Here is a 10,696-nt window from a genome sequence, read left to right on the forward strand (position 1 = left end):
ATTTTGGTAATGATGATACTACCCTGCTATCTTGGTAAGCTGAATTACTCATTTTTATTGACCTAAAATTCCATTACTGTTCCCCTTTTCGGAAACAACCATGCACATAGTGTCACGGATGTAGAGCAGATCCGTGATAGTGGGGACACATCCAGTCGACTTCGTGAAATTCACTCTGTCTTACCCGGTTCTTGCCCATTGTTTTTTCTATTAACTTTCAACATGAAACTCGAGGCCAGTGCCTGATACTCTTGGCACTTGTCATGTGCTGTCCCCACAGGCCGAGACATAAATAGGGTCAATTTGCAAAATTGACCACGTTGCCCGAAGTCTCTTTTTATACTGATAAGTACTAATGATGCATTTATTGTCAAGGATCCTCTGGTTCCCGCCCACTTTCTGTACCGCAAGGGCGTAAAACCAGATTGATAGCATTCTTGCCACTGGTGAATGCACTGATTTCAGTTTTCTTACAAGGTAGAGTGTCATCTTGGGGAAATCAAGTCCGAGGAGACTTTTAAGGGATATTTGAAAACATGGCTATTGAGAACATGTTTCCGGCGCTTTGAGCAAAATGTTGGGAAGCTATGTAGATAATGAACTCTATCAATATTGATCCAAATAAACTATTACATGTAGCTGTACTCATGTCATCTGTATAATAACTTGATCTTAAAGTGCACAACATTTCTCGATAGCTTCATACGCAAGCCACTGGGTACCATTGTTTTTCAAAGCATAGGAAGAATTCCGATATTTCCACATTCAGAACATCAAAAGTACAATATTGGATCAACTCAGTAAATTGTTACATGTAGATTGTAGTTTAACATGGTTAACAATTGAGATCGTTTCGCCATTGACTTCTAAATGCATAGAAGTCCGTGGTTTCACCTGCGTGTACGTGCTACCGAGTCCCACATACCCATTATACTGTCCACCTCAACAAGATACCCGAAACTAGTACCCCCCCCCCCCCAACATTAAGAGGCTGTTGGTGAGATGTCGATCATTTAATGGAAAAAGTATCAGAAACAGGTATCTTGTCTTGAAAACACAAATAAACCTTCGGTCAACGAGCTATACCTCAGTCATTGGAAGGAAGTGTGAAATTCGTAGTTATCTTGAAAAATGGATTTGGTTAAAACATGAGCCACATCCGTGTAATCGTAAATCAGATTAGAATTTAAAAAACTTATTACGGTGTGACGATTATCAAATTAGAATATTGTTTATTGGATAAATTTCCACTTTTGAAATAAAATGTGCCGACAAAGTTAAACACGTTGTAACTGTTTGATACTTTATAAATGCAATTGGGAGGGAATTGATTTAAAGCTTATTATTAACCAGTTTAAACAACAACTTGACAGACAAGAAAAAGTTGGGTTAAGAATCTCGATACAAAATCACCTTTGCCCTTCCTGAAGATTCGTTTTCAATTGGGTTGGTAACGTAGGCCCACCATGTTTTCCCCCAGGTGTCCATTAGATTAAGCCTGTGTATACATATATTAGTAGTTCTATATTATACGATTTTTACGAGGAACGAGGTTTTGGACTCGCCAAATGTCCCAGGAATTCCCTATGTCAGTGAAAACATACAAATACATGTATCATCATCATTAGAAACGGGAAAGACTGTCAAGTGAGCTAGATGAAGAGATCCTTAATATGGTTATAGGTTTTCTTAAGACCTGTCTTACTTGTATATCGTGTTACAGCAATTCGATATCTTATCGAGTTTTTGTAGAATATTTAGTGTCAGGAAAATCAACAAGAACTTTTAAAGGGATTAGCAATTGAAATATTGCACTACTTTGAATGTTATCAAGAAAGATGATCATCATACTTTTAAATATACGGAAAATGATATTATCCAGATATGACATGGTGGGACCTAATCAGCTGTAACAGTATATTATACAATCTTGGGTCGCCCCGTCCTGCTCGCAATGATGATCAAAGTGACACTGCAGATTGAACAAATTTAATTGCTTATCATTAAAATCTTCGGCTCACTACAAGAATACCAAATGAACTTTTGCAAAACAATATTCAGTGACGACAATTTACATCCATCCGTTTATTCATTTAAAGACCGGTCTTTTTGTAGTCCACAGTAATTGTTGATCACCTCGTTTGTCGCCTCATCGCGTTTTCTATAGGAAACCAGAAAAACGCTTTAACCTTCGCTTTGCATAGCAACCAAAAACGTTGACTCATCTAGACGGACAATCCGGCGATCCTCCTCACCCAGCTGTAAGTATAAACATATTCTTCACGACTACAAAGTTGTTTTTCAAAATTATTCATGTATTGTGGTCGTCGAGGGCCTCTCTTAAGGCCGAGGAGTTCTAATGTTACGCTTCCTCTATTCAGTAACAAAAAACTATTTCTTTTGATACGTCCAACCTAAAATGCAATTGAAAAAAAATCACACTTTTTTTTCGAGATTTATAGTTTTGTGGCTATAATCCGAATATCTTTAGAGCACACACCAACAAAGAACTTCAACGCTTCAGTTTGTTTTTTATGCCGGTGATATCGAACGATTAGGAGAGCAGTAAAAAGAAACTGTTGTACGCGAACAAGGATGTTCCGACAGTCTGGTGGTAGTTTATCTCTCTAGACCCCTGTAACCCGGTGTTAGTTGCGGAAGGCCTTGTAGATGAAAAAGTACACCAAATGTTTATACTGGGGACACTACCGGGGGATAGTATGACAAAGTACGCGATTTTGTTGGCTACTTTATAAAGCCTAAACACGTCCGTCCATATTGGCGTCTATCCGAATGGGCGTGGCACATAGGCGACTTCCTCCTTCCTCCTTAGCTTGTACCCCTGGAACACGAAGGATGCCAAAAATATTGCAGAAAACAGAGTTAACCATCAAAGAAATAACCTGTCGAGAGAAGGGAGACATTTCAACACCGGTAGTGACTATCCGCTATTGACCGGCAGATATCAAAGTCCGAAATGATCTACAGAATTTCGTTACGAATTCCCAACTGCCCCGTTCAAACTTTTGAACCTTGTTGTAGACGATCCTTTCCAGCTTTGGGAATTAATTAGCACTGAAGTTTGCAGTTCTTGATTACCATAATTGGCCGAACAGGTTCAAGCATGTGGGCTCTTTGAGTAGCGGAAGTCCTTTGAATTGGAATCCGTCGTCATCTCATTAAACGAATATCTTATTTTCATCTCATACGAACATTTGATTTATTCTTTCGTCACGTATACACGTAAAACAACCTTTTAAATTAGTGTTTGCATTTTGATTTATCCATGGGCGAAACTATGACTAATGTGTTAAGATAAGTCTCGGCAGGCTGGGGAGTTGACACATGTATATGTATTTATGAAAATCCTTTTATAACGAACATTTATAAACAGATCAATCTCTCATCTGATCTCATCATCAAAAATAATCGGGTTGTTTTCATGTTCGACACGGTGTTTTTCACATCACATTTCCTTTCAACAGTGTAGAACTCTACACAGTATAACATAATCCTAAATGAAATCATTTCACCCACCTTCAACGTGTCTCAATACTCTATTTTTACATCACGACAATATCAAATAAATCCCTTCCGCACGTTTAGTAATGCAAGGTGATGCCAATTTCAGATAAAAGTGCTGCACACTATCTAACAAATAAGGCAAATTATCTTTTTTACAAAAAAAATCGGATTACATAAAGAAGTTCGTCACCTGTTTTTCAACCAAGGTTTATTCCGATCGCTCATGTTGACATTCGAAAGCGGAGAAGCGCCGATCGAATCGTAATCCTACATGCCGTTTCTGAATTTAAGTAAGTTTGCCTGTGTCCTCTGGTCAGAGTTTTCATCCGTGAATTTCAAATTTGAAGTGAATAAATTTTCTTGTGCCCGTATTCTATTTGATGGCTTGAACCATAACAGTCTATGGGGATGGTTTTGAGAAAATAGCAAAAATGTTACATTAGGTTGTCTAGTTGTTGTCGCTATCAAATATTGAGAAGTTTTGTTACACACCCAAATCACATTATCATATTCGTAGTTATCTCTTTATTGAACAACTGATTTGGAATTAATTTCATGGGCATTTTCAATTTAAATATCTAAAAGAAGCCTCAACGAAAATAGAATGAAACCGGAGGAATTTTACTAAATATACGATTCGTACATAACGAAACTTGAAGCATTGCACGTTATTACTTCCGTTTTAAAGATTGCAAATCATGAAGTCAATTGCGATATTCTGCAAATAACAAGTTATTCAAGAGAGCAGGAGAAAAATGCCCAAATGAGGAGTGTCGAGAAAAACCATATTTTTTGCGATATTATCGGAACCAAATACTCCCTGTTACTTTCACCTTCTCTTTACTGAGGAAAGTGCCGAGCGAAAAGCCGTCTATTAGACAATGCTTGGGCAAAAACTTCAAAAGAAACCCCGTTTTTTTCTTAAAATTGAACTCCTTTCTCTTCAAAAAGCCGACAGTGACGTGATGGACCCTCATCCTTGCACAGTTCCATTCTATTTTTAATGGGGTCTTAGCTTGCCCTGGCATAGACACCAGGTACAAGGAACGTCGGTTTTGAGTCTCATTCGAAGGAGAGCCAGGAATTTTAGTTCCTTGAAAGTCACGCCGGTTCATCCTGGGTTCTCCGGGATCGTGGGTTCGAACCCGGGCCCTATTGCGTGGTGGTCAGCAGTGTAAACCACTAGGCCATGAGGCTCCTTAGTTACGATATCAAAATCAATGGTAATCTTTGTAAAGATTGCCAATATCCACCACATTATTCTACTCGAGGGCAGCTCATTCTTTCGTGTGACACCAAAAATATAGAACCGTTTTGGGCGATACTCTAAACTTCTGTCATTGTATCAATAAACATCAACTGTGATTCACGTGTTTCATCAAATTTACTCAAAGAGCCCCTTATTATTGTCATGCATTGGGATACTCACTAATAACAATAACAGCTTCTTAACGCATGAAATCACGCTCCGCGTCAAATTCACGATGATGCTTTTTTTCCTCTTGCATCAGAATCGGCACAATTGCCCGACTTTTATGGATCAAGAGGCATGGAGGTGTCAGAAATTATCATGTCTATGGCATCAGTTAACATTGTAAGACATCAGCTAATCATTGCGAAAGAAACTTTTAAGGTCTCACAGAAGACTTAAAATGTGTTTGGTAAGAGTGCGTTCGTGATAGGAAAACAAGAAAGCTGGCCTGGAGACGGGGGAGAATTTCGAAAATTCTTTGTACACGTTCGATATAGGACCCGGAAATGATCACAACATGCGAACATTCAAACACATATCTTTACATTTCGATTCGCCAATGATTCAAAAGAGTCCTGAATTCAAACTCATGGACCTACTGTCAATATAAAGTTTGACAAAGAGGCCTGCCTTGGGGCTCATGGCTGAAGCAGACAGTGGAGTTCGAACTCGACACCTCTTGACCGCTAGGTGAAGAGTCCCAGCCACTAGTGCACAGCGGCTCCCCTTGCAAAAGGCCACGTTCCATCTCCTTACTTTTAGATGAGACGAAGTTGGCTGTCAGTGAGTAGCGCCTTAAACAGTAAGGTTTTATAAGAATGTCCTAACGTATGAATTGATGGGCGTTACTTTTAGGTAATTTTGTATTTTACTTAACAAGCGTAACACCCAGTAACGGTGAAAAATTCACTCGGTACCAAAGAATGCCATTGGCAACCAATCAGTAATGATTGCAAAATGACTGTGAACCTTTAAGTTCCTTTGCGTGGACTTCATCACGGAATGAAGCCACCGTGTAGTCTATTATTTGATGAAAAAGAACCATGGCTACATTATATCTGGAGCATGACAATATGATTACTTTATCGAGAAAAAACACGTTTCTGTCTGTCCACTACTATTGTACCGTATGTCCGCCAGGGTCGTAAAAAATGATTACAGCCTTTTTTATCGTTTGGTTCATACTTGAATATCGATTTGTAGCAAAGGTGTGATAATACCGAAGGTAGTTTATTTTTTATCGCCGCCATAACAACGGAAAAATCAGACGCCCTCTTTTCGTCAAGCGCTGAGAAAAAAGAAGCCGTCGCAGAACATTACAATATATTTTGTAGGAGTTAAGCGGCTCTTGTTTCACTGTAAGGTATCTTAATCTTCTTGCCGTGTGAAGCGCTGAATGATAAGAGAAGAGTCCAATCCTTGTGGGACATACAAGTATTTAAGTTCATCCGGATATCGGACTGACAAAGCTAGTTCATTCCGTACGAACAATCAAGTATGTGATGTCACCAGGCCCTGTGGTCATTTACTTACGCAACACCTGTACATCCTTTATGTAGGAGATTTTGAGGGTGTTCAAAAAATCTTCGTTGAAATTCATACATTCTTTCGTACTTCGTCGTTAAGGGCTCTTCGTGAGACCTGTAAAGCCTGCCAAAAGAGCATCCGCATCGCTCACGATGAGGAATTACGATTATACTTAATTGAACGGAACGGATTACATGCACGAATACAAAGAGTTCATCTTTGTTAATTGCAGTTTGTGAGTTAATATAATCAGCATAAATACATGTACGGATCTTAAGCTGAATCAACAATAATTTCATATGTCGATTGTCCATTTCAAAGTACCGTGACGTTCTAGCACTTAAGCAGATTTTACCGAAGGTAATTATCGTCATAATACGTAATGAAATGAAGACCGTGTGAAGGTACTTATCACTCAGCTTTCATGAGCGATTGGTGTACACAGCCAGCAGAAAAACAATCACAGTGGAGGAAGCATCACAATCTCCCCAAGACCTTGACATCGCTTAAACACATGCTAGTGTCGTTCATGACGGGGAATAAAATCATAGGATTATAGATTAATAAAATCCAAATAATAAAGTGGGCATACTGTACTGACAACGAATTCGGCATTTTGTATAAAATCTATGCGGCTACCTTTATGATACTGAAGAGAGTACAGGCCTATCGAGACTGAGAAGGGGCCTCCTCTGACATAGCCTGACTTGGTGTACACATCTGATTCGACGTCACGAGCAAGGAAAGAAAAATGTTATTTCAGACTTCGTGACATCACTTCCCCGGGCTGTCGATTTTCTTTCAATTCGAATAGAGGTGCCGTCCGTTCTGGCCACAATTCGTATGTAATTACTGGGGATATCAACCCCGAGGCTCATGTTTGTAAATCAGAAACAACTTCTTATGGATATGACTTGTAATCAAGCATGTTGCCAGTGACTGGTAACTTATACTACCATCAGACGGTACATTTAACACCACTGATGGACCCAGGTACTAATCTCACCGAAGCACTTTCCTACCATTCGTAACCTTTGCCCTAACAGGAACCGAAAATGCTTTTCTTTAAAATTGATACAATGCCGTGGATTTTCATGATCAGCAGCTATGGCAACTATAGCCAACAAATTAAAAGAACGTCGTCTCGTTCTGCAGTATAAGCTGATTAGGAGCCCGAAAAGATAGTTTTATCGACATGGACACAAACATTCGCCAAATTCCCAAAGCAGCAATTGGGTTTTTCAGACAGGCATCAGTCAATCAAAAGCCACCTATTTACGCTTGTTCGGCGCAGCAAGCATGGCCCGTAATGAGTACAGGGCTTCTAATTGGTCAATTTCTGTCAGCTGACAGGCTGTCCCAAATTATTGCTGCTGGAGGAATATGGCGAATGGAATCGCAACTGAATCCCCAGGATCGCCGTATACATACGGAAAACACTGCGTTTTGACGGCACAGAGAAGTCAGGCGAACCGCTGGAAGTGGCAAAGATAAGCCAACCCGATTGGGCCGAGAAAAAAATTCAGTCTTGTTTTGCACAACATATTTGACACCTTAATCGACAGGGCGGCCTTGAGCAATTTATAGTATACAGCATACACATACGATATCTTGACTCGTTTTTATACGAAAGAAGTACGGGAAATGTACATTACCGACCTCGCTTCATCTTTGTAGAACAATACCCCACACCTGGAGCGTTACGGTATTAATAGCATTGGTCCATTTAATAACATAATTTAATAATACAATGTCTCTCTATAAATCTCTGTGGCTTGTATAATAAAGACCAATAAGTGCTTTTACTGAAACCTTTAGGTCCGCAGTGTACTATTACATTTGTCTAAATGTTTGGTTTTAAAATTTTGGCTTCGAAAATATTTCAGAATTTTGAACTCTCATGAGTGGTCGTGTTACCGGTTAACATTTTGTTTACAAAAATATTTACATTGTACATTGATGTCTTGACCATTGTTGGCCGTCAGGCATATATCTGAAATCGATGCACGCCCGGGCTATAGGTTTTCTAAATTTTGCAGCCCACATGAGACAGTTTAGTCACAATGGAAGCACAGATTCATTTCAAGTCGACAAAGGATTGCGTCCATTTAATAGGGTGTTAAAGCTTTTTGTTGATGAGTAACAAAACACACAAAAACACTTTTTGACATTTCATTTCCGAAAAACTGGCTCAACAATTTGCTCTTAATCTGTTGCATCCTAACATAACCATTGACTTACTCCGCCTCTCGATATTTTGTATACGAGGTAGGAGTATCAAAAACATGTATCTTAGGATGAATCTGTTGTTGAATACGCGGTGATTCAACTGATGACTGTTTTCTCAAGAAAAGAAGATACAAAATGAAATGAAAAGAAACATGAATGGAATGGAATCTAAGGTATTGGCATCTGTCACAATGACACTATTGTAGCAACTTGTCACTGAGTGACGATCATTGGCCGAGAGGTTAGCAGGAGCCTAAGGTTTTGCTCCATCTGCTCAGCATTTGAGGCCATGTCTGGTAGGTGACTGAATATTCATGATCCTTCAATTCTTTCCTGTAATGTAACAAGCACCCCATGGGACCAAGTTTTCACTTAGGAGTAGGTTAAAACTAAGCAACTTCTTTAGTGCAGCACAAGGATAGTACCAGGCAGATATAAGTGTACCAACAACCAACGCCTTAAATTGCAACAAACACCACAGGAAATACAACTGTTTGCCTTCACTTCAAAGGAGTTACAACTCAAATGTTAGTGCTCACAAACTATTCAATCTCATTATTGCACAGTATATTCGTTTTACGTTGCGTTGAGTTTGTGAATTTGTATCTTTATGACTTGTGGGTAATTGCCGAAAATTTCCGCATCAAAGAGAACCCATTACCTCTTCTCTACACTCTTCTCATACTGCCTTGTGCAAACTGACATAATGCATCTAGTGACATCCTAATAGTTTCAATTTTAAAAAAGGTGCGACTGAATTATTTCTTATCATAAAGGTCGATTTAAATACAATGTATGTTCTTGTTTGTTACATTGATGCTTGCAAACTTACAAGAAAGTGTTTCGAATAGGGCCTACGTCGCGCCTTATTGCACTCCCATGAATTTGAAGCGACACTTTTTTTCTGGGCAACGCGATCTGTGTTTTGAAAACCTCTGCGAAACTATCTGTTGTTGATTTCTCTCGATGGCCCTTATGATTCGAAACGGCTTGCCATAACAAGATTTCATGGCGTGCCCTGTGATAATTTCACATTCGCTTTAGACTATTACAAAGTAATAGTGTGATCTACAAAATCCCTTGTCGGTCTTCTTTAGACATTTTCCTTTACATTTTTAACAGCCTTCCCGTTATTTGACTGGAAATGTTTTCGCAATTTTGTCTGGGTTTCATATCAATATCTACGTACTTTAAAGACTTACTTCATTCGTTCAAAGCGTGAAAATTGAACTCGAGCGTGTACTGAAGACGAGACATTCAAATTCAAGTTCAATTCAAATTGTTTTAATGAGGGAATAGGCGTGTAAGGTCATACACCTTGGCCACATGACGTTTGACGATAAATGTGACCTTTCAAAACTAAGATAGACAAACAAGATTATGTCAAGCTATCTGACCCTATAGCATGATTTTGATTGATTTTGATTAATAAATACTTGTTGTTTAAAATCTTTTCCCCACTGGAAGGGTCCATGGGCCCCCAGCATTTTCAACAGAATGTTTTATGATTAAAGCTTGACGATATGTAGCAGGATCCAAAGGAAACCTATGCTCTATTGAGACAGAAACCAACTGAACAGTTTTAGAAAAGAGAAAGCAGGCAGAAGATTCGGAACAATGCCGCTAATTAACCCGTAGTCCCTTAAATCCCATCTTAGTCCAAGATCTCATGTATTCCATTGGTTGATTAACACCAGCAAATTGCAACGGAAGGCTCATCAGTGGCTTAGTTGGCAAGATTTTGCCATACATCCGAGATTGACAGAGGGATTATCTGGAAACAATTTCATAGGAAGATACCATGATACTAATGTGGGCGGCCTGATTAGGGGATGCATCACCCAGTGCGCTCGGGGCACAGATGGACAAGGTATAGCTTGCAGAGATGTACCAGAGTTAGTCCCAAGTTGCTTAGGGAACCTTAAAAGCCCTGCATGGCCATCAGATGAGTTATAACACCTGCCTAAGTGCGGATGGTGTATGTTATTATTACAAATATGATAAAAAAAATAAGCGATAGACAAATAATTTGTCGCCTCTGATGAGATGGAGACGGTGGATATTACGTTTAAAAAATGTGCTGTGTCGACCGTGTTTTTCGCCAGGGGCACTTAGAACCAAAAGCCTGTTCATTGTCTTAACAATATTACTGATGGAAGGTTG

The sequence above is a fragment of the Lineus longissimus genome, chromosome 13, assembly GCF_910592395.1.
Source record: "Lineus longissimus chromosome 13, tnLinLong1.2, whole genome shotgun sequence".
Classification (NCBI taxonomy): domain Eukaryota; kingdom Metazoa; phylum Nemertea; class Pilidiophora; order Heteronemertea; family Lineidae; genus Lineus; species Lineus longissimus.